Source organism: Anabrus simplex, chromosome 3 (genome assembly GCF_040414725.1).
Source record: "Anabrus simplex isolate iqAnaSimp1 chromosome 3, ASM4041472v1, whole genome shotgun sequence".
Lineage (NCBI taxonomy): Eukaryota > Metazoa > Arthropoda > Insecta > Orthoptera > Tettigoniidae > Anabrus > Anabrus simplex.
This window is the reverse complement of record NC_090267.1, coordinates 345,886,051-345,913,358: the sequence shown is the minus strand read 5'-3', so window position 1 is coordinate 345,913,358 and position 27,308 is coordinate 345,886,051. Positions and strand designations below refer to the sequence as shown.

General features: G+C 40.5%; 1 protein-coding gene across 1 annotated transcript in view; it reads right to left on the bottom strand.

Moving 5' to 3' along the window:
- Positions 1–25,999, bottom strand: part of LOC136866805 (kinesin-like protein KIF20A) — a 430,278-nt gene extending 404,279 nt beyond the window's left edge. Inside the window, exon 1 of the mRNA XM_068226714.1 lies at positions 25,909–25,999. The gene's annotated coding sequence lies outside the window, so the exon portion shown is untranslated. The remainder of the gene's footprint in view (positions 1–25,908) is intronic.
- Positions 26,000–27,308: the final 1,309 nt, after the last annotated feature.

Here is a 27,308-nt window from a genome sequence, read left to right as displayed (position 1 = left end):
TACAGACAACATTTATAAATAACTTTCGCTTGTTACCGAGAATTTGAAGAGTAAGAGATTCACATTGTTAACTATTGTAAACAGAGGATAGCTTTAAACGGTATCCCTTTTTAATAGCTATTAATACTCCACCTCCACGTGACTTTCCTGTTAGTGATGTGTCCCTATCATTTCTAAATACTACATATTGATCATCGAATAATTCACTATCAAATACATCATTCGCCAAGAACGTTTCAGTTAACACTAGTACAGCAAATGAACAGCAAAGGAGATTTTGAAGAAATTACTCACACCTGGTTCGAAGTCCTCTAACGTTTTGGTAGTAAATGGACAAATTGTTCACAGACATTTAAAAGGCAATAAAATTGTTAAATAAAATGTAGAAGTTAACAAATGACTGATCATTGGAAAATATTCAAACATTAGGGTAGTAAAGGAAACCAAAACACATTACAGTTTACCTAAATCTTCGACACAACGAAGGACATGAACAGGACTACCGTCTTCTTTCCTGATCATTATTTTTCCACTGTTATTAACCCATAGATATTTATAATCTTTGTCATGCTGCAGCTGCTTTCCCTTAGCAAACAGAATTCTCCTCCCTGGGGATAAGGACTGATTAATACACACAGGATTAGCAACTGTAAAGCCCAGGTGAGAAGTGGATAAGTTTCTTTTGATTTTTTGCCTCTCAAGGAGCTATTCCTTACGACATCTGCGAACGAACTTCACAATAATGCCTGCAGTTGGACGATTGTTGACCTTTTTTAATCTATGGCAAGCATCAATCATGTCCTCTTTAAGCTCAACATCTAAGACCCTAGCGACATTTATGACGGTCTGAACAACGTTTTCATTGGGAACCTCGGGAACACCATATATTTCAAGAGTATTTACGCTAGAATATTACTCAGTGTCATCACATCGGATCGAAAGGTCATTTAATGTTTTCTGGAGCCGCTGTTTTTCGGATAACAGATTTTCTTGCTATTATTGCTTGCTGATTATCAAGAAGTTTCTGATGCTTATCTAATCTCCCGTGGCAGACATTAATTGAATTACCTAGCTGTCTTTCAATATCAGTAGTCGATTTCCTTAGAGCTGTCATATCCTCCTTCAGAGTACCCAGAAGTTCATAGATGTCACCAACAGATGGCATCTCAGCTACTGACATATCATCACTCATAGTGCTCTTTTTTTACTATGACAAGCTTTGCACCTCCATTTATGATCACTGGATGAGAGTAACTTCAAGTCTCTGTCTTGGAGATTTACACATTTAGAATGAAACCATTTACTGCAATTAGAACACTGTATTTTAGCAGTGGTATCCTGCCTGGATACATATTTTCCACACTCCAAACAGGTGCTCATCGCAAGCGTAGGCAAGGTCGATATCTCGAACAAACAGTGAAGAACGTACTCCGGTGTTTTGAATTAGTTGGGTTTGCAACACTGACCGCCTAATGTTTACATACAATATCCTTTATAAAGAATACAGATTAAACCAGTATTACGGCTATCTACCAGCGAAACTTAGTGTTATCACTGTTCGTTGAAACTTACATCGGTAGACACGCCTCCAAGGCAGCAAACCAGCATAATCAGCAAAAATAACACATTTACACCAGAGCACTATTCACACACGTCCTCACTCAACCGCCATCACTTAGCAAATGTCATGGAATAGTCACCTAATAGCGTGTGGGGCCTCCTCTGGCCCTGCGAACTGCAGTGAGACGCCGTGGAAGTGAGTCAACAAATCCCTGGTAGTCCTCTGGACGCAGCTGACACCAAATCGTTTGCAGAGCGGCCGCCAATGCTGGCCTGTTCGTGTGTGCAGGATCCATGGCACGGAGCCTGCGTTCCAGGACATCCCAGATATGCTCGATAGGGTTCATATTGGGGCTCCTGTGTGGCCATGGCAGTCGTTGGACCGCAGCTGCATGCTCCTGGAACCATTCTCGGGCGACGTGGGAGCGATGTGGCAGCGTGTTATCATCTTGAAACACCGCAGAACTGTATGGGCGCTGGAAGGCCAAAAATGGGCGGTGATGGTCTCCGAGCAGCTCAACATACCGCGTACCATTCAAAGTCTCTTCCAGAACAACTAGGGGGGCCATTCCATACCAGGAAAATGCACCCCAGACCATAACAGAGACACCAGCGCCCTGGACCACACCTTCGAGGCAGGTGGGATCCATCGCTAACGCTTCATGTGGTCTGCGCCAAACACGATGCCTCCCATTGGCATGGTGCAGTTTAAATCGTGATTCGTCCGACCATGTCACGTTACGCCATTGTTCCAGTGTCCATCCCGGGTGACTGGCGACAAATGCGCGTCGTTGTGCCCAAAGACATTGGGTTAACAGTGGCACCCGTTTGCGGCGCTGGCTCCCATACCCCATAGAACCCATGTTCCTAGGGATTGTCCACTGGGAGACGTGTCTAGCACGGCCTGTGTTGAATTGAGCCGTGATTTGTTGCACAGTTGCCCGTCTGCCACTATTGAAAATCCATCTCAGATGTCGCCGGTCACGGTCGAGGGTGGCTGGACGGCCGGTCGTTTGTCTGTTGTGGACGGTGACACCCACATTCAACCATTCACGATATACCCTGGACACGGTTGATCGTGTGAAGCCAAATTCCCACACCACTTCCGAAATTGCACTTCCCATTCGCCGGGCACCGACCACCATACCCCGTTCGAACGGTGTCAGCTCACAATGACGTTCCATGTTACACCTGTCACATGCACAGCCACTGCTCACAAGGTCTCCTATACAACTGCCGCTGGCACAGTGGGCATGTGGTGCGCAGACAACACACCTGCACATCAGTGCTCCGCTATCCCATGACATTTGCTCAGACAGTGTATATTGTGCTTCCTGCATACAACACCCTCACCTGTCAAATGGGAGTGGGACTCCGTTACTCCCATAGCAACAAGGCTTGCTTAACATGTTCTGAGCTCGGTAAATTCATGAAGCAGGATGCTACCCTACTTACACATATTCCAAGTGAGGATCACTCCTCTAACGGGTTAGGGAGTACGATGGATTGCATAGCCCTAGCCGCCTGAGCACAAGGAAGGCCACAACTCAGAATATGTCTGAGATGCCCACTCCTATTCCATAGCATAAATGCAGGCAGGAGTAGAAGAGATATATATCAACAGACTTACTTACGTAAATTTGGATGAAATTACCACTTGCACATCACCAAAGCTTCACTGTCACCATTCCACTGAGTCCTAGCTTACGTCTGTAGGATTGCCCTACATCGGTTAAGACTACAAGAAATTCATGAATTCAAAACATTTTATGTTAAATATTTAAAGTAGGACAAAATTCATAACCTATAATCAACAGTGCGCATCAGTTTTTTGTCATTTTATGGACGAAAAGAATACTATTCACGCCTAAACTCAGCTGTGTGTATTAAGATTTCATTTCCATATGGTACTACGTGAAAAAGTTTACGCCAGTTGTAACAAAATGTTTTAATATGTATACAACAAATAATTTTAAGACATTCAGCAATTTAACAGATTTGAATTGTATTTATACAGAGACTAACCATTGGCATTGTATTTGAAATATTAGAATAAGGTTTTAAGCTCAACAAAAATATTACCGTATTTTCAATAAGATGATGTAATACATAAACGTTTTATATTTAAGAGGTTTTTTAAGTTTATTATTGGATTTGTTTGTTAAACCATAAGTGTAAGTTCTAGAACAATGTTACCAATTTAACGTTGTAACTTACATTTATAGCGGAAGATGTTCAAAATATTAACAAAACCTGTCCTATGTTTTAACAATTAACCAATAAGATAAGGATGAGATCCTAATTTTATAATTGCTTTTAATGTATTGAATAGGTGGAAATCAAAGTTTTATTGTTCTCCTTTTAACAGAATTTCAGTACGGAAAAATGAGGATAGTCTCTTGCAACCTAACGAAAGACCACAAAGAGCAAAGAAAAAACATCTGTGTGGAATGGCTTGCTCATTACGAGGCTGAAGGTGACAATTTCTAGTCAAACATTGTCACAAGCGAAGAAACATGGATTCATGACTTCAAACTGGAAATAAAATTCAATTCACGGAGTGTAGCAACACCAACTCTCCAACGAAAAAAGTTCAAAACCGTGCCCTCAGCCGGTAAAGTCATGGCTAGGATCTTCTGGGAATCTGAAGGGGTTATTCTGTTCTATATCTCCCTCGTGGTGAAATGATCAACCCTGGAATGTGTTGTGCTACTCTAAGGAAACTGCAGAAATGACTTCAGCATGTTCGTAGCCATAAAAATGCAAACAAACTTCTCCACAACGCAAGACCTCTCACAAGCAGCCGCACTGAAGATGGTTTTCCATTTTCACACCAGTAAACGCTAGGGCTGTACCTTAACGAAGGCTACAGATGGTTCCTTCCTATTCTCAACCCTTTCCTATCCCATCGTCGCCATTAAGACCTATCACTTTCGGTGCGATGTAAAGCAAATTATAACTTTTCGCAACTTATTCTCCCAAACAAGTAATAATATTCATTTGTAACTTTCTTTAAGACTTAATTTCCTAATCTAGTATTTCCTGCATCACCTAACTTTGACTGCATTTAATTAGTACTAGCTGATGTACCTGTGCTTTGCTACGGTATTTTACAGTGTATACAGAATTCTAGGTTAGGTAGAGTACACGCTGTGAGCAAGACTGTATTAAATTCCATAGCTCTTCACGTTACCCTAGAAAAGCGACGGTCACCAAACGTCTTTTCTCGTTTGAAGACCGGGTTGGGGAATTTTCATTGTAATGGCAGGCCCGCTTGCGTACCATCAGTCACAATCAGGTTGGTGAGTTTTCGTTACAATGGTAGACACTCACTATCTACCTGCATTTTTTACATCCTCAGAAAGACTGTCTTAGTGGTTTTCCCAACTGAAATGAACATAGTTCATTACAATGACATCAGTAGGAATGGCGCGATTAAATGCAATGCTTTCATATAAAATAGTCGATCAAATGAAAAACCACACATTTTCCCATTTTTAACAAATAGGACTACAGTGCCGATCTAACAGTCCAAAGTTCCAGAGCTGGAATGATAAAAGCCACAGACAGCCGTGATGCATGAACACTCTTCGTCTTTTTTCGGTGGGGAGCAGGTCGAAGAGTGGAGACTCCCGAGGAAAAACTATGTCCTTTAACCAATCTGTTTCCTACGAGTATCCGATGTGTCTGGAAATCTTAATTCACTACACTGGCGGCGGAATAATCTGAGTTGGGAGGCAAACTTTTCCTCCAAGCCAGAGGAGAAACCCACTGTTCACTGCTAATCTAGACCAGGTCATACTAGTACTACTACTACTACTACTACTACTACGTGAGCCTCTGTCTAAGTGTGCACACTGCACATTCAAAACAGCGCGTCAGAGTAGGGATCGAATAGCTGGAATATTATGACAAACCAGGGTGTTACATACCGGCTGTATCAGAAAATGTATGAACCAAAGAATGGCATGATCAAGAAGAAAGGTTTCCAACTCCCCACCTATTTCCCAGCAGCAATCTCATCTATCGGAGTTGAGAGGCAGCATAAGAGACAAAGAACATCACAACAAACAATGGTCAATGTAATGTTATTGTTGATCAGTGTTATGTGCTTTCGATATTGGAGGCCTTCTCATTTAGTTTTCTTCCGACTCTGAAATACCACTTTTACCATAGTCGGTACGGTAAAACTGAATAAAATATAAATGATCGGAAATTGTATTCTCTATAACTTTTGTTATGTAATACTTTTCGATAGGACCAATAACATAGGTATTTAAAAATGTTATTTTAGGTGCCTTCCCCCAAACTACAATTTCATCCAGGGTTAAAAAACTTTTTTCTAGCTTAGACTGTTATTTCTTATTCCCCGACTCTATATAAAGATTTTCATTAAATTCTGCTAACCCATTTTCTCGTGACTCGGCGTTGATATGGACTCGGCAACAAAATTACAAATTCATGAATATCTGTGTTATCATAGCCGGTACGGTAAAAATGTGTAAGACATAAACAGTCGGAAATTTAATTCTATATAACTTTGGTTATGTAGTATTTATCGATACGACCATTAATAATATAAATATTTGAGAATTAAATTTTAGGCCTTCCCCTAAACTACCATTTCACTCAGCGTGAATAAAATTATTTATAGCCTAGATTGTAGCAGCTCATTCTCTGACTGAGCATACCAATCTTCATTGAGATAGGACCACTAATAACGTAAATATTTAATACTTAAATTTTTGGCTTTCCCCTAAACTACCTTTTCACTCAGCGCAAATAAAATTATTTATAGCTTAGATTGTAGCGACTTATTCCCCGATTTCGCATACCATTTTTCATTAAGATAGGACCACTAATAAATATTTGAAAATTAAGTTTTAGGCCTTCCCCTAAACTACCATTTCTATAAGCATGAATAAAATAAATTTATGGCCTAGGTTGTAGCGACTTATTCCCCGACTTTGTATACCGATTTTTATTAAATTCTCTTTAGCGGTTTTTCAGTGATGCGTGTACATACAGACAGAAATTACGGAAAAGTAAAAAGGGCATTTCCTTGTTACTGGGGACATGACTGGTACAGAAATACCATTCTTTTTAAATTCTGAGCAATGTACAGACAAAACTCTTATTTTATAAATATAGATTGTTTTGGATTTATTTATTTTACTGTAATCGTTTACTCCTCCAAGACTGCGTCTGTACCACTTGCAGCAAATTCTCCAGATCATCTACAGACTTGGATAAAATAATAACATCGGCAAATCTGAGAGCTTTATATTCCTTTCCTTGGACTGTGATTCCTTTTCCTAATTATTGTTTGATTTCCTTTATTGCCAATGCCCTGTTTCACAAAACTCAACGGGTGCAACAAATTCAACAGTATGTCATGACAATTTTCTGTTGCATGAATGTTACTAGTTTCCCTTACATGACAGGCAAAATATTGTAACTTGTCAAACTTAATAAACTTGTATCATAAACACAACAATTTTATGTCAGACCTGAAGTTTACTGTTACTCTCTAGAAGACTCTGAAGAGTGATATCGATCACTGAATGTGACGCATAATTGACTTTTAGATAAAAAATACATGGTTAAGATCCAAGAGAAATTTAACCTACATCTTATTCCTACTCAAGCAGAATGGGAAGTAATTTTGATAAGATTATGATATTAAATAAGCCATACAGTGCACGCAAAATGTATTCTTGAGGTGCGAGTAAATAATTACTTCATGTTTGTTACTGCAAATGATGTCCTATTGAATGTATAACGTTAATGTTATTGGCATTACATCCCAATATTCTGAGGTTTTTGGAGACACCAAGGTGCCAAAATTTAGTCCTGCAGGAAATTTGTTATGTGCCATTAAATCCACCGACACTAGGCTGACATATTTGAGCACTTTCAAATACCACCGGACTGAGTCAGGATCGAACCTACCAAACTGGCGTCAGAAGGCCAGCGTCTCAACTGTCTGAACCACTCAGCCCGATGAATGTATGGTGTATTCAATTGGTCTTGCTAATATGAAATTTCTCTTTCAATACGAAGTCACTGGAAATGAAGGCTAGGTTAATCAGTTATCTAAAACCCCAGCATGATCTCATTTCAGTTCCCTAATTACACTCACTACTGCTGTTCATTATCTGCAAGAGAATTTAAATTACAAAACATTCACAAAATGTGCCCTGTTTCACAAAACTCAACAGGTGCAACAAATTCAACAGAATGTCATGACAATTTTCATCCCACAGCCTTACAGGCTACATATAAAGAATACAGTGTCACCTCTGCAATGACATTTCTACAAATTTGTAAATAAGTCAAAAATAATTACATATCTGTTTCATAACACTAACTTATGTAGCCTACATTTGTCAAATTTGTCATCTTTTTACTTGCCAGTTCAAAAAATTTCTGAAACAGACATTTGTAAAATTATGCTCTTATGAAACACAAAATTCTCACAATGTAAAGCCTGTGGCAGCGCTTAAAGTAACAGACCAATGCTCTTGTCACTAGCCAATGGCCTAACCAATCCAGATGAATGGTCTTCTCACTAGCTGCACCCACTAAGTTCACAGTCTTGTGTTGTGTACAGGTACAACGAGGTGCGACAAATATTTCTGATTCCCTATGCGGTGTTCTCCCTACAAATTTTCGTTAGGTGGGTGGCAGGAATGAGTAGCCGGGAGGGGAATACTACGTAAAAAATAAATGATGAAATTAGACAGGTAAACATTAACTGCAAAAATGAACTATTTTAGTGTTATCACGAAGAAGATGTAACAGTAGTTTGAACTTTAGTGTTCTACGGCTCGTTCACAATCACTCTGTTGCTGTGGAGAGCCAAACGGGTTTGTTACATCCCGCAGAACCAAGTGCTCGCATGCGATTCCACGCTAATCCAGACACCGCTCGCGCACGACAATACGTGATAAGCTGAACTCCGATGTAACTAGCGCAATTATGCTGACAATAATAAAGATTTTTCATTTAAATAAACAGTTTTACAGTGCTTACATTTTAATTTGGAACACATGACCGAAATGTGCGTAGCCTCCGTAGCTCAGGCGGCAGCGCGCCGGCCTCTCACCGCTGGGTTCCGTTGTTCAAATCCCGGTCACTCCATGTGAGATTTGTGCTGGACAATGTGGAGGCAGGACAGGTTTTTCTCTGGGTACTCCGGTTTTCCCTGTCAACTTTCATTCCAGCAACAAACTCAACTATCATTTCATTTGTCAGTCAATCATTGCCCCAGAGGAGTACGACAGACTTTAGCAGCTAGTACAATTCCTATCCTCGCCGCACGTCCGGCCCTGCGCTGTAGGGGCAACGTGTCCACCATCACCCGGCGGCCCCGGGTTCAATTCCCGGCTGGGTCAGGGGTTTTTAATTGTAAATGCTTAATATCCCTGGCCTGGGGAGGGGGTGTTTATGTCATCCTTAACGTTCCTTTCCTCACATTCAACACTTTACACTTCCGTCATTTACATAATACACGCAGATTCCTCACACATGGTGCAAGTAGGGGCAAAAGATCTTCTTAGGTCGACGCCCCGAACAAATAGCATTTATAAAAATTAAAAACTTAATCCTTGCTGCAAGATGGGGCTTTATTTATTCCATCCCTGACCCGGTCACTGACTGGAAAACAGGTTGTTGACTGAAATATGTATTAATATTTCATAAACTGAGCGAGTTAGGCGCATGCAACTGTGAGCTTGCATTCGGTAAATAGTGGGTTCGAACCGCACTGTCGGCAGAACTGAAGATGGTTTCCCATTTTTACACCAGGTAAATGCTCGGGCTGTACCTTAAGGCCACAGCCTTGTTCATCCCACTCCTAGCACTTTCCTATCCCATCATCGCCATAAGACCTATCTGTGTCGGTGCGACGTAAAGCAACTTGAAATATTATGTAACTAGAAGATATCTAGGTTATGACAGCCGGGCGATCAGTGAAAACAGCCGGGTGGTGTGCCCATTAGAAGGGTCCTAGGGAGAACACTGCTATGGGAATCAACATCTATATCATCTGATGGCCAGGCAGCCATCAATGTTTGGAAATGAGACACACTCAGAGTGCATTGGCACTGCCGGTGGCTCCAAGTAGCCTACGCAGTGGCCTCCACGGTATGCATTAGCCATGCGTCTTGGTAGGTGTGCTATTTACCAACTGATGAGCCCAAATTAGCACACTGGGGCACAACGCTGGCAACCAGGAATGAGTTACCTGGAAAATTTATGTCGAACGGACCAACTATATCGATATTATGTCACGTTGCACTCGTAACCTCTCTTTTGCACCCCTTATTAGTGAAGTTGTACCATCCCGGTTCATCTTCAGTTCCCGAGATGTCAGGATTTACCTCACTGAGGTTGAAGGCATTCACGGATAATTGCCACTGCCTTCCCACTTATTAAAAACCTCAAGCAAAATTTTGACACACCAGTGTACCTTAACACATTTATTTTCATATTTGACCTTGGCAAGTTTCAGTGTGTAAAATACTGTATCCGAACTTAGATTTGAATTTGTGCCAAATTTTTACGTTCAAACGTACCTTATATTTATAAGTAAATAGAAAGCAGATGAAAATTTTACTACAGCTTGGGGTAATTTCCCAGATTGTGAGATGTGTGATCTAAATAAAAATGTGCCAATCCCAAGGAATCTTAAGTGCACGGTTGGAATTCAAGTGGCGCTGACTGATAAAAACTAATAGTCAGGGCAAGTCAAGATAATCTTACTACATCATCTTATGAAGGTATTTGTAGCCAAAAAATTTTTCAGACTTTTTAGGGTTTATAGTATAGGAGTGAATCTAAGTTAAAGCTGTGTTTTATATGTTATCTAGCGATTCAGGGTGGCATAAAAATCACTGGGCTGCACAATTAAATACCCACGGAGGGAGCTGGAAGCAAATGTGTTAAAAACCAAGAGCTATTCAAGGGTTCTTGCTACTTGTTCAACTGCATCATCTGGTTTCTGTACATCACTTATAAACAATCCTATAATGGTAAGTTTAACAGTTTTGAATATAATCGTGTTTTCTTCAAATTATAGATGGTATAACATCACCCATTGTTCAAACAAACAGCGTCTTACAAGGTGATCCGGTAGGTCCACTCTTATTTATACTGGCATTTACACGGACATTGTAAAACAAAACAGTGCTATTAAAACAACATGCATGTTCTGACAGCTCCCAGCGTGGTAGTAAGGGGTGGCAGGTACTATGGCCACCAGTACATGCCTCCGTATAAGCCAATCCCAGGTAGATAAGTGCTCTCCCTTTTCCTAGCCTCTCTGTCTTGACACTCCGCGAGGAGGCCAGTCAAAGTTCCACGTTGCCAATTTGTATACTGTAGGCAATGTGGCCGGACTATACAACAGTGTCTCCTTTAAGTGATATCATTATCTGCATAGTGAGTTTTTGAAATCAACCAAATATTTATAGTGCTATTGTGTTTGTGCTAATAAGTGTTTCGTTATCAAGACTGGCATTTTAGTGCAGTGTAAATTTTACATAGTATAATATTCATAAAATGTCATTTAAGATTTTATCGAAGATTGGTAATGCAATTTTTCCAGTTTTAGCATTAAGTCAGCAAAATTTGAAAATGTCTTAAAAGTTAATAGTTGAAGTATAACAGCTGTTACCAGCACCGTTCAAAATTATATCATGAACCATGATAATTATAATATTTGGTTTCTTAAAATAATATTTATACGTTCTTCTTGTTCTTCTTTGTTTCCTTCTCATTAAGGTGGATGGGCTTAGAATTTTGGACAAAGCATGTGGGATTTTAGAAATTAAGAATCATGACCTGTGGTTAGAATACCTAAGGTTTTGCTTTGAATTTCAATAAAAAGAGGTCGCATAACTAATGATCACAAGTTTAAAGGCACTTGAAACAAGGTGAAAGATGGACTTTTACCTATCACAACTCACGCAGTTCTAGCTGGCATCTTAAATTGTGCCGACGCCTATGGCAGGGTCCGAACGATTTACCTTCTTTATGTACATAAAAAAGCTCTTAGATATTTCTCCCATCCTCACCCAGATTTGAACCCAGAATGTTAAGCAGGCCAGTCAAAGTGCCATTCTGCTGCTGAAATGTACTTAAGAATGAAATCAATCGTCCAGAGATAGACTGATAAAAGCCTGTGAAGGAGGGAAATTATGAATATGTCTTATGATATTTGAGCTGATAAAATTACTGCTGAGCCACCTTGGAATAACAGCAACAACATTTAATGTTATTCTAACGCTTTCATGATTCCTGTACATGGATATTATTTTCCGCAGCACCTACCACAGAGCGAGAGGCTTTCATTGTAGTTGTAACTACAGCCGGATCATGTGGCAACACAGCGCTCTCGCTCATCTGCTCGGCGCCACATGCTGCAAGCTGTCAGAACACGCTCGTTTTAATAAGACTATCGGTATCTATATGCAAACGACAATGTAATCGGCTCCCATGACAGACTCAAGATATTTTGACGAGGTTCAGTGTTCTCTCCAGAAATTTTCGTCAGCCGGGCGGCAGGAATAAGTAGATGGGTGGAAGAATATTACGTAAGAAATTAAAATAATAACATTTAAATTTATTCCCGTCAGGGCATTGACAATATCAAACAGGTAGACATTAACTGCAAAATTGAATAATTTTAGTGTTATTACCACAAAAAAGACATAACAGAGTATTTTGAATTTCCAGTGTCCTACTGCTCCTTCACAATTACATAACACCGCGGCTTACTACCCTGACCACCAAATGAGTACTCGCATGCGATTCCACGCGAATCCAGACTGCTCGCTCACGACACTACGTGATAGTCAAGCTAAACCTTTAAACTCTGATGTAACTGGTGCAATCCTGTTACAAGAACATTGTTCAAGGGATTTAGTGGTGGCCAAGATAAAACTTGGAAATCGGGAAGGTCCCAGAGAAATAACAATAGGCTCTGCGTACATTCCATACGATTCAACGGATCTGCCTCCATTTGAAGACAATGAATTGATTTGCAAAACAAAGAGGAAAGGTGAACACTTAGTACTCTGAGCAGATGCAAATGCACATCACACTGCATGGGGCAGACCAACTGCAATGCAAGGGGCAAGTCTTTACTCGAGTTTATTATTAGAACAGAATTGATAATATTAAACCCAGGAAATAAACCGACATCCATAAATAAGAATCTTAGAGAGGTAATAGATATCACACCGAGCACCATGCATATAGCAAACTTCATTAAGGACTGGAAGGTGCTGGAGGAGCCATCCCTGGCTGAACACCAGCATATCCAATTTGCAATAGATGCGAGGCAATGTGATCCTGAATTGTACAGAGATCCTAAAAGAACAAAGAACAAACTGGGATGGATACAGAGAAGTTCCAGAGCAGGCTGTACAAAAGATCCAAACGAATGTAAGGGGAATTGGATGAGGCAGTGGAACAATTAGAAGATGTCGTTTTGGCCTCATACCATGACAACTGTCCCCTTAGAGAACAGAAAACTGCCAAAAAAGGTTGTGGAAGAACAACCTAGCCAAAATGAATAAAGAGGTTACAGCATTGTATAAAAAATCATCAAGAGATGGCATGTGGGACGTATATCATAGGAAACTGACTTGAGTATAACCAAGAGATACGGAGAGTAAAAAGAAACTCTTGGAGACTGTTTTGCAAGAAAGTGGAATCAAACACTGAAGCAGCACGGCTCCAGAAGGTTCTGAAAACGGTACAAATAAATCAAGTGGGAATACTGGAAAACCCTGATGGAACATACACACAGACGGGAAAGGAGTTGCTGGAGGTGTTGCTAGCTTGTCATTTTCCTGAGGCTGAGGAAGTAGAAGGGAAAGAAATGGTTGAAACTTGAGGCCAAAGAGCAGATTGGAACTGTGCCAACCAATCCTAACCGTGTGAGGTGGACAATCAACATGTTTCAGCCCATAAAAGCTCCGGGGCCAGATGAAATACTCCCGATACTGCTGCAGGAAGGACTGGAGATCATCATCAAGGCCCTGACAGACCATTTTAGAGCAAGCTAGCTCTGGGGTATGTGCCAAAATCAAGGCTAAGGCTAAAGCCTGGAAGGGCAAACTATGCCCAAGTCAAAGCCTAGACCATTATGCTAAAAGCAATGGAGAAGATACTAGATAAATAGTGTTCTCCCTAGGACCTTTTTAATGGGCGCACCGGTCGGCCGCTTTTACAGACCGCCCGGCTAATATAACCTAGATATGAGCTATTACATAATATTAATACATATCTGAGTCACTGGGTGCTCCAAATTAACATGGAAATACTTTAAAACTGTTAATTTATGATAAATCATTGTCAGCATTATTGCATCAATTAGGAGCCTCCATGGCTCAGGCGGCAGCACGCCGGCCTCTCACCACTGGGTTCTGTAGTTCAAATCCCGGTCACTCCATGTGAGATTTGTGCTGGACAAAGCGGAGGCGAGACAGGTTTTTCTCCGGGTACTCTGTCTGGTTTTCCCTGTCATAATTCATTCCAGCTACACTCTCCAATATCATTTCACTTCATCTGTCATTCATTAATCATTGCCCCAGAGGAGTGCGACAGGCTTCGGCAGCTGGCACAATTCCTATCCTTGCTGCTAGATGGGGGCTTTATTCATTCCATTCCTGACCCGGTCGAATGACTGGAAACAGGCTGTGAATTTTCATTATTGCATCAATTACATCGGAGATCAAATGTTTAGCTTGACCACCATATGCGCGAGCGGGGGTCTGGATTAACATGGAATCGCACGCGAGCCCTCTATTCCACATGACGGTCACAAATCTGTATGGCAGTCCACATGTTCACAGCAACTGGGCGGTATGCCTAAGTCCACTATTACATGATTTGGAACGAGCAATAGAAAACTAGAAGTTCAAAATTGTTATATCTTGTTCATGATAGTAACACTAAAATAGTTCAATTTTGCAGTTAATGTTTACCTGTCTGCTTGTATCGTTAATGCTCTGAGGGGAATGAATTGACATTATTTTCATACTGAAGTTTTACATACCGGTAGTATTCCCTACCCGACTACTCACTCCTGCCACCCGGCTGACAAAAATTTCTGGGGAGAACACTGAAATAATCCGAAAAACAGTGCAACTGAACTCAACATTATATGAAAATCAGTTTGCATGTACGGACCTGGCAGATCCACTGAGACAGCACTCCATTTGGTTTGCAACTAGAGGAAAGCCTAGAATACAAAGAAATCGCTCTGGAGGCATTTAAAGACATAGAAGGGGTCTTCAGTAATACAATAACACGATATAATACAGGCTTCGGCAGCTGGCACAATTCCTATCCTTGCTGCTAGATGGGGGCTTTCTCCTCTTCTGTGGAACCTTGTGGTGAACAAAATCATAGCCATGCTGAACGAACAGGGATTTTTACACACAAGGATATGCAGATCTAGTTATTGTGGTAAGAGGTAAGGTGATGAGTGTCATCCGGGACTTCATGCAAAGATCATTTAAGCCTGTGGAGAACTGGTGTTGGGAAGAACAACTAACAGTCAAGCCAACCAAGATAACGCTGGTCCCTTTCACAAAAAGGAAGAAGTTAGAGGGGACGAGAACGCTGAAGCTCTTTGGGAAAGAGCTAAGAACCTATTGTATGCATGCAAGAGGGCAGGAGAACATGGGGTCTAAACCCAGCAATGGTAATGTGGATTTACTCAATGATTAAAGTTGTTGAAGAAAGTAGGGTGAGCAACTCTGCAGAGATGCTAACAGTTAGAACCACCCGAGGTTGTGCACAGGGAGGAATCCTTTCTCCTCTTCTGTGGAACCTTGTGGTGAACAAAATCATAGCCATGCTGAACGAACAGGGATTTTTACACACAAGGATATGCAGATCTAGTTATTGTGGTAAGAGGTAAGGTGATGAGTGTCATCCGGGACTTCATGCAAAGATCATTTAAGCCTGTGGAGAACTGGTGTTGGGAAGAACAACTAACAGTCAAGCCAACCAAGATAACGCTGGTCCCTTTCACAAAAAGGAAGAAGTTAGAGGGGACGAGAACGCTGAAGCTCTTTGGGAAAGAGCTAAGAACCTATTGTATGCATGCAAGAGGGCAGGAGAACATGGGGTCTAAACCCAGCAATGGTAATGTGGATTTACACAATGATCATTAGAACACCCGATGACCTACACAGCAATCATCTGGTGGATGAAAGTAAGTCAAGGAAAAGTCAGTAGCAAAGTAAATAGCCTTCAGAGAATGGCATGTATAGCTACAACTGGCGCAATGAACACAGAGGCGGACAGAAGTCTTGAATACCCTACTAGATCTCCCTCTATTAAGTAACTTTATAGAGGGCCAGGCTAGAATGAGCTCATATCGACTGGAGCAAAATGGATGCTGGAAGGCTCAAAGGCCCAATCTTGGACACTGTAAAATTAACAGAGTAATAACAGGGGAAGTTTTACACATGCCAGCTGATCATATGATTCCAAAGTATATCTTTGAGAAACCATTTTGAGACCCAGATAACAAAAAAGGAAGGCTGGGACATTAACAGATGGAAAACTGGAAGGGAAGATATTGTGTGTTGGACAGATGGCTCAAGGACTGAGAAGGGAACAGGAGGAGGGATCAACGGGGAATGACCTGAGAGATCTATCCAAATGAGCCTAGGCAGACACACTACAGTTTTCAAAGCTGAAGTGATAGCCATCATTACATGCCTTGAGGAAAACCTGAAAATGAACTACAGAGATACGAACATTTTCATATTTACAGATAGCCTAGCAGCCATTAAGGCACTTGAAGCTGTCCAGGTTACATCCATAATCGTTTGGTAGTCATACACTGCTCCTGAACTCTCAGAGTATAATGTTGTTAAAATAACATGGGTATGGTACCTGGGCATGCAGGCATGGAAGGTAATGAAAAAGCAGATAAACTAGCAAGAAAAGGGTCAGAATCACTTTCGTAGGCCCGGAACCAGTAGGTGGGATTTCTTATAGACAAGCCCAACTTTACATAGGTAAAGTGATACAAAAGAAACAAATGGAAAACGAAAAATGTTCCAGGATGCAGGCTTGCTAAAGAACTAATAAAAAGCCCAACAAGAAGCATACTAAGGAACTGCTGGAAAACAGCAGAGAAAATATAAGATAGGTAGTAGCACGGTTACTAGACTAGACGGAAGGGGTCACGCGCAGGCTCGCTTTGGCCGGTGATGTCATCTGATCCCCACTGCCGGGCTTGCCGTGAACACGGCCCATTGTAATTGTGCGTTAATGATTTGCTTGTTTTTATTTAACCACTTGCTAAATATTTTTCAGTTTTGTCAAATATAACTGCCAGTTGTTATGTGCAGGTAATTATATTGTAATTTATTTCAGTATTTTTCAGAACATTACAAGTAATATAATAACACTGTGCTTAACACGAACTATTCTAGTAGCTTTCTCACTAATAAATTATCTTTCGCCTCGCAAATAAAGTATTTACGGTTTGGTTTTCATATTTTCTATCCATCCAGTGATTTTAGAACGATTTTATACAGTTTTATTTCTAAAACTAGTTACAAAAATTAAAGAAACATGACCAATTGCGCAGGATGCTTTTTACCGTTGTTTTGGTGGATTGTTGGTGTTAAGTAGTATTAAAAATATCTAATTTTATATTTATGTATAAGTTATTATTTATAAATGTGTAATGGCCGGTGGAATGTTGGTAAAAATCCCCTGAAGAAATGTCAACCTCTTCCACCATATTAGGGGTCACAATTTTTGGTGGGGAAAATAGTTTCCACAGGCTTAGGCCATATAGAAATGTGGTGCGGAGAAAACCCTCAGTCAGAAAATGCGATCAAATGTTCAATATTTAAAAACACCTAATGAATACTCCTAATTATTATTATGGCAGTAACACTGTATATATATTTACATTACCGTATATAGGTTCCACACAAAATATTTACACCAGATTTTTACTTGGTTGTTTTACATTACTTCAAAATCAGTCTATCAAACAACTCTTAATTTTTTTCACACTTCTTTTTTCATTAGGAGTTCATTTACACCTCTTGCAAGAATTCATGTGCCTATGTTTGTTTATGTTTTTCATCCTTATGAACGTTCTGGTTCTAACGAAACATAACACAATGAAATCTTCAAGATCAGGATGTTTTTCTTCCTTTTTTCCTTCAAAAACCTAAAATCCCCTGGACATTTCTTAATGTAGTTTCCATGGAAGGCACTAAATTCATTTTCCATTTTCTTCTTCTTAATCTGTTTACCCTCCAGGGTTGGTTCTTCCCTCAGACTCAGCGAGGGACCTCACCTCTACAACCTCAATGGCAGTGTCCTGGAGCTTCAAACTTCGGGTCTGTGGTTACAAATGGGGAGGATGACCAGTACCTCGCCCAGGCGGCCTCACCTGCTATGCTAAACAGGGGCCTTGCGGGGGATGGGATGATTCGAAAGGATAGACGAGGAAGAGGGAAGGAAGCGGCCGTGGCCTTAAGTTAGGTACCAACCCGGCATTTGCCTGGAATCGAACCCACCTCTACTCAGTTGACCTCCAGAGGCTGAGTGGACCAAGTTCCAGCCCTCGTACCACTTTTCGAATTTCGTGGCAGAGCCGGGAATCGAACCCGGGCCTCCGGGGGTGGCAGCTAATCACACTAACCACTACAACACAGAGGCGGACTGATGTGTTCTTTTGTTATCTAATTCCTTCCTGAAGATTGCATTATTAACATTTTCTGCTTCAATTGGCGCCTGCGATTGTAAAATTTGTCATATCTCCCTACGATGATTTCGCTTTTGTGCCCTTATTTCACGATCTTTACAGAACTGACTCGCTAAAATGTCAGGCTGTAAATCACGTCAAATTTTGAAATTTCACTGTTCTTTGGAAAAGATGCAATTTAATGTCTCTAAGTCCTTCTGATGTCTATCGTGGTTAAAGCAATCAGCGGCAGCACAACACACCATGGCACAGCACATAAAATTTAAACTCTTACATTGTTGAGAAGGTAAACACCATCACTGGACTAATGGTGTTCTGCTTCGTTTAGCGAACATGGGGAACGTGTGACGTCAGGAGGTGTGGCATGCTACTGCGCACCCAACTGATGACCCCTACCGTCTAGTCTAGTAACGGTGGGTAGTAGGACTGCTGACTAGACACTGCCATTTTAAAAACCACCTACATGGAATTGGAGTAATAGGAGATGATGTATGTAGGAAATGTAACGATGAGACGGAATCAGCTGAACACACACTCTTTGAATGCGAGGCGCTGGGAAGAATCAGAATCTCCACACTGGGATTACCTGGTGAAGAGAGCAGGTATAACTAGGCGGGGATGAAGGAAAACACAAGGTAACAAAAGATCTTCAGAGTCGATACTAAAAGGAACTTTCTAGAGAGATCCCACGAATAAAAGAAGAACTGGTGCAATTATGCTGACAATAATGAAGATTTATCATCTAAGTAAAGAGTTCTGCAGTATTTACATTTCAATTCGGAACACCCAATTACTCAGATATGTCTTAATACACTGAGCGGCACGAAAAACGCAACACTTCCATTTCTTTCAAAAACTGAAATTTATTCTAAATTTATGACACTTTTATGACACTAACCCACCATCTTATGATGGAATATTGTGGTACGGCCCCATCTAATGGTCTAACAATGAAAAGAAAAGACGATTATAAACAAATTGAACAAATTAAGCGAGATGCACATTTTAAGGAAATTTTGAGTAAGCTCATAAAAGTAATGCACTCTGTTTTAATGTTACACACTTCACAGACCTCGGAAACTATCTCGGGGACCTCTGTTCGCATCTTCAAAAACGTGTATTGCCACCTCTTGCAGCAATGACAGCATTCAACCTTTCAGTCATGCTCCTGATTAATGTGGTAATGTTCCGTTGAGGAATCATCTCCCATTCTTCCAGGAGGGCGTTCCGTAGGTCCTGTAGGGTCTCTGGATAGCGCTGACGGACTCTTCTTCCCAGCTGGTCCCAAACACGCTCAATGGGATTGAAATCGGGACTTCCAGCAGCCGAAACCATAGCATGAATCTCTGTTTCATCCAAGAACTGTTGCACAATTCTCGCAACATGTGGGCGTGCATTGTCGTGCATTAGTGTAAAGCCATCACCAATAAACGAAGCAAAAGGCACAACATGCTCCAGAAGGATTTCCTCCACATACCGATGTGCGGTAAGGTTCCCATGCTCCACGAAGACTAAATCCGTCCTTTCAGCTGTATTGATTCCTGCCCGCACCATCACAGAACCAACGTGAAAAGGCGTCCTGGATGAGAATGTGCAAGGGTAATACCTTTCCCCTGGCCTTCTCCAGACCCTCTCTCTTCCGTCAGGTGATTGGAGGCCAAATCGCGACTCGTCAGTGAACAACACTTGATCCCATTGTTGTACTGTCCGGCCAAGATGTTCCCTTGCAAAACGCAGTCGAGCTGTGCGATGCTCTCTAGCAGGTCTTCTGGACTGAAGATTGGCTTCTTCCAGTCTTCTTCGAACGGTTCTCTCACTAACATTGACCCCTTGAACTTGGTGGAGTCGATTTCATGCTTCAATAGCGGCGGTGTGACGGTTGCGGAGAACTTGAAGTTGTAAGAAGTGGTCATCTTTCTCCGATGTTGCTCTTCTCGGCCCCGATCCTGGTCTCCTTGCAAAGCCTTCAATTTCCCTGTACCTTCGTATGGTTCTGGAAATTGTAGAAGGTGTAGTACTCAACACTTCTGCAATGTACCATGCATGCTGCGACCATCTCCTACCAAAGTAACAGCTTTCGCAGCTTGTTCAGGGCATAATGGCATGTTTACTCCAGAAAGCTGATTAAGAGAATCACAGAAAGATCCTACAAACACGCGTGATTGAAAGGGGAACAATTAAGGGTACAACAATAAGCGCTACAAGAGCGGGAAAACATTATTGGCTCACATCCAGCGACGTGTTTTCCAGGTTGCGCGGGAAAAAACAACTGAGGCTAGTGCAATAAACAATCAACACTTCATTGTTTACTCGCAAAGCAATGCCAATAGCATACCCCGTCTAAAAACAATGGTCGAAGTGCTTACACATCATTTATTGGGTGTTGTGTTTTTCGTGCCGCTCAGTGTATTATGTAAAAACAGCACGGTGGTGCACCCATTAAAAAGGTCCTAGGGAGAACACTGAGGTTATATTCCTTGGTTGAAGAAAATCCAATGATTGTTAACTAAAACAAGACGGTTCAAATGGTATTCAAGAAAGGAAGAATATCTGAAAATGAACAACTTTTCTATGGATCAAATGAACTAAAAATAGTAAACTCCTTCAGATACCTGGGTATCTCCCTACAACCGGCCTGTTCATCATTCCGAATTCACATAAGAGAAAGAGCGGCTGCAGCCTTCAGAGGGATATATGATATTAATTAAGGATCCGACTAAGATAGCTCTTCAATCTGCCATGACACTTTACTTTACGAAGATATTGCCAGTGCTGCCATATGTCATAGAACATATCTGGGAGAAACTAACAGTGTCCAATCTTTCCGCTATTAAAATTGTTAAAGCCAGATTCCTCAAAAGGGTCTTGAGTGTCTCAAAGACAACCCTATCAAGATTGACTTACGAGCTGACGAACGAACGTTTCTTTATAGAAGATATGAAACCACAGAAAAAAATCTTCAGGGCTGCCGACGGTGGGGTTTGAACCCAACTGTCTCCCAGATGCAAGCTCACAGCTGTGTGCCCCTAACCACACAGCCAACTCGCCTGGTTCATGAAAATGTAAGAAGTGTTGGGTTAAATGAAATGAAATGGCGTATGGCTTTTAGTACGAGGAGTGTCCGAGGACATGTTCAGCTTACCAGGTGCAGGTCTTTCGATTTGACTCCCTTCGGCGACTTGCGCGACATGATGCGGATGAAATGATGAATGTCTCAAGTATTATTACAATATGATAAGTCCACCTGTTCAATACAATACAATATGATCCACTATTTCATATGGTCAAATATATTTTTTTTTTAAATACATAATACATAAAAGTCAAAGGTACATGTTTCACCCTCCTTACGGGCATCATCAGCCTATATCAATCTTAAAAATAATACATATACTTATAAATTATAGGTTAAAATGTTGAAAAATGATTTAGTAAAACATTATACATTAACATCTAAAACAACGATAATGCACCAAAGTATGTTAAAAGAGAGTGAATTAACAGTTTTGAAGATTAAAACGTGATTAAACATGAAATTTTGAGAGTTTAAAACTAAAATGGATCCATATTTTCATTAAGACTGATGGCCTTAAGTGTAAACACAATCATCAAAGGGGGATGTTTCTTCAATTCCCAAGTTGAATCCAAGGTGGTAAAATCACTGTCAGTTATTTAAAACGGAAGTGTGAATGTAATAAACAAGTTAAAATGTATATGTTGGGGATATCTGAAAGTCGAGAAGAAAATGGAACTTCTTGTAGAGGCGTTGCTTAAGATTGATATAGGCTGATGATGCCCGTAAGGAGGGTGAAACATGTACCTTTGACTTTTATGTATTATGTATTAAAAAAAAAAAAAAATTTGACCATATGAAATAGTGGATCATATTGTATTGTATTGAACAGGTGGACTTATCATATTGTAATAATACTTGAGACATATGTCAACTTCAATACGGAACCAAAATGAGAATAGTTACTTGTGAAATGATGAAGACGAGACACACACCCAGATCCCGTGCCAGAGAAATTAACCAATGATGGTTAAAATTCCCGACCCTGCCGGGACCCGTGACCAAAGGCCAACATGCTAACCATTTAGCCATGGATCCGGACACTGGAGTTATTGAATATGTGTAATGCGGGTAGCCTACAGTAATCCTAATTGATGAACGCGACGCGTGGGTTAAATGGATCAAGGGACAAATAGACTGGTTAGAGCCCATTCAGTGTAGTAGTAGCCCGTGTTAAATATTATGTCAAACTTCAGTCTCTAGATTTACCTGCATGTAAAACAACTCCCGTGAGGGAATATTCTGAGGCCTCAGTGTCTCCAAAAACTGTCAAGGTAGTTAGTGGAACGTAAAACCAATATCATTAGAAAAGTACGAACTATATATAACACATACGAACATATTTCAACCCAGCGAGGACCTAAAATTGAAATTCTCCAATGATGTTGCCAAAGCCTATTCGCTCTGATTTGTTTTCAATAGCTCCCTTTGCATACCTTAAGCATTAGAAACTACACAAGCAAATCAATAAATTGGGCAAATAAAGGAGGCTTCAGTCCTAAGCCTTCTTTCCTGTAATAGGATATAATATGGGCCTCTCTGCCATCCTTTTCATGAATCATTCTTGAATCTTCATATGCTTCTTTTGTAGCAAGATAATAGGCCTATTCATTGCTATTACAATCTCTACAGATAATATACTTCTTTATCCAGTTTAGTTCCAATTAAAATCGTATTTGATTTCTATCTTTTATATTTCAGTATCTTCCTGTAGAAGCTATTTGACGTTTCCAAACTCCTGCCGTTTTTCAATCAGCATAATGTCATTACCATACCTTATCCATTATACTAAAACTTCTCCGCATTTTGACTCGTGAAAACAAGCTAACCTGTATGTGGTAGTTTTTAAGTGAAAAGTCATATCCATGTGGTTTGGATTCCACATAAAACTGGAGGTCCTGCAACTATGACCTCGATATCATCAGACATGGGAAACTACAAACTTGCTCACTTTGATGATCCTTCACTTTCAAAACCAACCTGCTAAAGTTTTTAATTTCCAATTCTTTCCTAGTTAATTTTGTACATAGGGGATAATTACTTTCCTGAAGAAAAAAAAAATATCATTCCCATTCGCACGTTCTAGGTCGGGGAAGGCGAACTTATGCCACGCGTCACTAGGTGAATGCCATTCCGGTGGCACACCTCATCAACATAATGTTTTTATATACATCTTGTACTACAGATAATACATATCTTATAGCGTTTCAAGTGTAAGAAAGAAATATCAAAAATCTAAATACTAGTTCCATCCCGACATGCAATACGGCCACACTGCTACACTGATAGGTCCGAAAGTCAAGTGAGATAACAGTGTTGTTGTCTGGTAGTTTTGTATACGGACCTAGCAAACATATTTTCAGTGCCGAAAAGAACAGAAACTTAACAAAGGTAGTGACCGGATTTTTCAAGAACAGTGGACAAGGGAATTACAGGACTGATAGAAAGATGTGTTGCCTCTGTTTGAAAACAATTGTATCCCTGATATTTAATGTAAAGCGACATTTCAAGACTAATCATTCAAATGTTTGTATTCTCAAAACTCAAATATTAAAAAAATGTATTTTTTGCATTATTTGCAAAATACAAACACGGAACAGGCAATCAATTTTATTTACAAGATATATAGGTATCTTATAAATAAATCAGTAAATAAATAAAATAAATAACATAGGCCTATTATGAAACATAATTGGGAATTTGGAAAGGAAGTTGCAGACTTGAAATGGCACACTAGTTGGAAAGGGTTCACCATCCCTGTTTTACGAGGAAGTACATCTGGGCACCAATCAGAAGGAAAATAAGATGCCCAACACTTCAAAGAAGGAAGGTACTGGCAAAAGAAAGACAAGGTTCACAGCTGGTGTGAAAATGAAAGGACCCTTATGCCTCAAAAACCCATACCTCTAATTTCTAAAGTTAATTTCTGACAGATCTAAGAGGGAGGTCCGTTTACTGCTTGCCAGGGCGGAATAAAGGAAGTGGGGGTATGGTTGCCATGGAAACGAGGGTGGGGCGACTGCGGTTGCCATGGAGATAAATCTTCTGACCAGCTCAACTTGCTTGGAGTTACCAAACCTCTCACTTCTGAGTTAGATCTTGTCGCAAGCAGTTCAGTGCGAGTGGCATTCTATTTCTGTTTGTTTTGAGGCTGTTCGTAAGTATGTAATGGTATTTTAAATACTAATTACGTACAACCACCGTATTTCAATGTATATTTCGAGTACAATGAATACTCCTTCAGGGAGAGGGTGGCCAAGGACTCGTCCACCTCGTGAAAAAAATAACGCCGGCCATGGTGTGACAATTCATCACCCAAGGAAAAGAAATTGTTTTACGTCCTATATTTATGCCAATAAGGTGTACAAAGTATAGGACAAAGGGCATGTTGAAGGACTTGTCAGGTTATAGGTTCCACCCCCGTTAAAGAATAATAAGGAAGCGAGGGCCAAGAGAAAGGAATGCTGGGATGTGGCAACATCGTGGAATGGTTCGTCAATGCTCCTCCCACCAGCCCTACATGTCAGATTTTTTCTTTAGATATTAAAGGTATAACACAGTCGAGGTCGGAAAAGAACACGTATTGACCAAAGGAGGTCGGAAAGGATATGAAAGTGAGGAACCACCTAGCACGTCAGGACTCTGCTAAGGGTCTCGAGGTCGCTAATCCACACTCCTAAGTCGAGAGTCCCTCCGAACCCTTTTAATCGCCTATTACGATTATTTTTTTTTTTTTTACGTCTCACTAACTACTTCTGAAGGTTTATGGAGATGCCGAGGTGTCTCAGGAGTTCTTTTACGTGCCGGTAAATCTATCGACACGAGACTAACGTCCTTGAGCACCTTCAAATACTACCGGACTAAGCCAGGATTGTACCTGCCAAGCTGGGGTCAGAAAGCCAGTGCCCAACCGCATGAGCCACTCAGCCCGGTACGTACCCCCCTCCCCCCCCCCCCATTAACACGGGGTCAAATCATCCCATCATCTACCCGTTAATCGTTCACTATATGTATAAAGTTTTTTTAAGTTGAATTCCGAAATATATCCTTTATTTATTCCCACTAATCTCCGCGTCACAGACTTGTCAATACTTTAGGACATGCAAAATCATACAAGTGAATGACATGTCCAACGTAAAACCACTTATTTAACGAATTACCGTACAACTATTTAATTGTATACGCTCAAGACGAATGTAAATATAGTAAATCAGTTCAAACCATAACATAAAGGACAGAATAAGCAGTCAACAATTTTTCAGTGTATCGCTTGCAAGACAACAGAGACACTGTCTTTTCAAGGCTCGATTTACAGATTTACACAAAAGAGTAACACATTAACAATACACACGTGCAATATTATTATTACTTCCACTCCCCTACTTCTTTGCGGAGCCCACCACCTGAACACAATATTCCGAAACTGTTAGAAAAGCCCTGTTTACATAAAGTTCCTCAATGTGATTTCTAACGGTTAAACAGGTTAGAAGATAAACGAGTACATACTTACATTATATCCAATAAAATGTTTCTAAAAATGTGTGCACCATGTAAAAATGTATCAACACCATTCGCACACCACGATCGGTTAAACAATACAAACTTCAAATTCAAGCCTAAAGCACGTCAACCAATGGGGAGAAAGGAATCATTTCAAAGATGCCTATCTGAATACGAGACTTCGTTCAAAGAATAACATTGTTCACCGTTTCTGCCATCCCCAGTCGGGCGCTGCACACACACTACGCCAAAGAAGAACAGATACCTCCTCGACTGCAAGAATATCGATTCCTTCACAAGGACGAATATCATTGACGAGAAATCAACATCACCCTACAAGTATACTTCCAAATGAAGATGCAAGGAAATAAGCCTCGCAACCATCTTTGGCTGGAGCATTTATTCCTTCCAAGGTGATTATTATTATTATTATTATTATTATTATTATTATTATTATTATTATTATTATTATTATTATTATTATTATTATTATTAGCGAGCGAGTTCTCGGTACGGTTAGGTGAGAGAGAGAGAGAGTTTTTTTTTCACATATAAACTATGTTGAGAGAAAAATAGAGAAATGAGCTCTCTTTACGTACGAATGGGCTTTGGAGTTGTGAGAGCCATACAAGTAGAGGGCACTATAGACGAACAAAGCGCATGACCAAATTGACATAAAAGAGTGGGGACAATTAGCAGTAAACTGACGTTCTCCCGTGGGAAGGCGGAAGGAGGTGGGGAGCTAAGAGATAAATGGTGTTAACTGAGATAAACGAGCGCGTTCAACATCGGATAAATCCAAAATATTTTGCAGTAACGCATTCACAGGGAAGGGAAAAGGAGGTATAAAACATGGTCCTATCAATTTTGAGAAAAGCTTTGCAGATTGGCTATTTATAGTTGAACTTTGAGGATGGTTCAATAATACAACTGAATCCACAAGTTTAAATGTGGAGGGTGCACGTTTAGAAGTACCGTATGTTTCTTCCGGTGTAATTCCTGTGCTTTGTATACATTTTTCAAGGCTGATTCCCAGGCTTGTTTTGAAGAACGAGTGTTCTGCTGGTATAATAGTGTTGGGAGGTTCCAGTTTAAGGAAAGGGGGGGGGGGAGTGTAGCTAACGGCCCAACAATAAATTAGCAGGAGTACGTTTAGTGGAAACATTGATAGTAGAATTAAAGGCAAGAGTTAGGGTAGGGAGCTCTCAAAGGTCATGATTTTTCAATTTATACCGAACAAAAGCCACTCACCTTCATGTTCAAACAACCTTCATACAAAGCTTCTCCACGTCATATCCAGCACATTGGTTTTATTGGTCAGTTCACCACAGACATACGTTACACTGCTGGAAAGGAAGACATCACAGCTGAGGCTTGTTCACGAATTGGTTCGATCACTATACCTCGAGC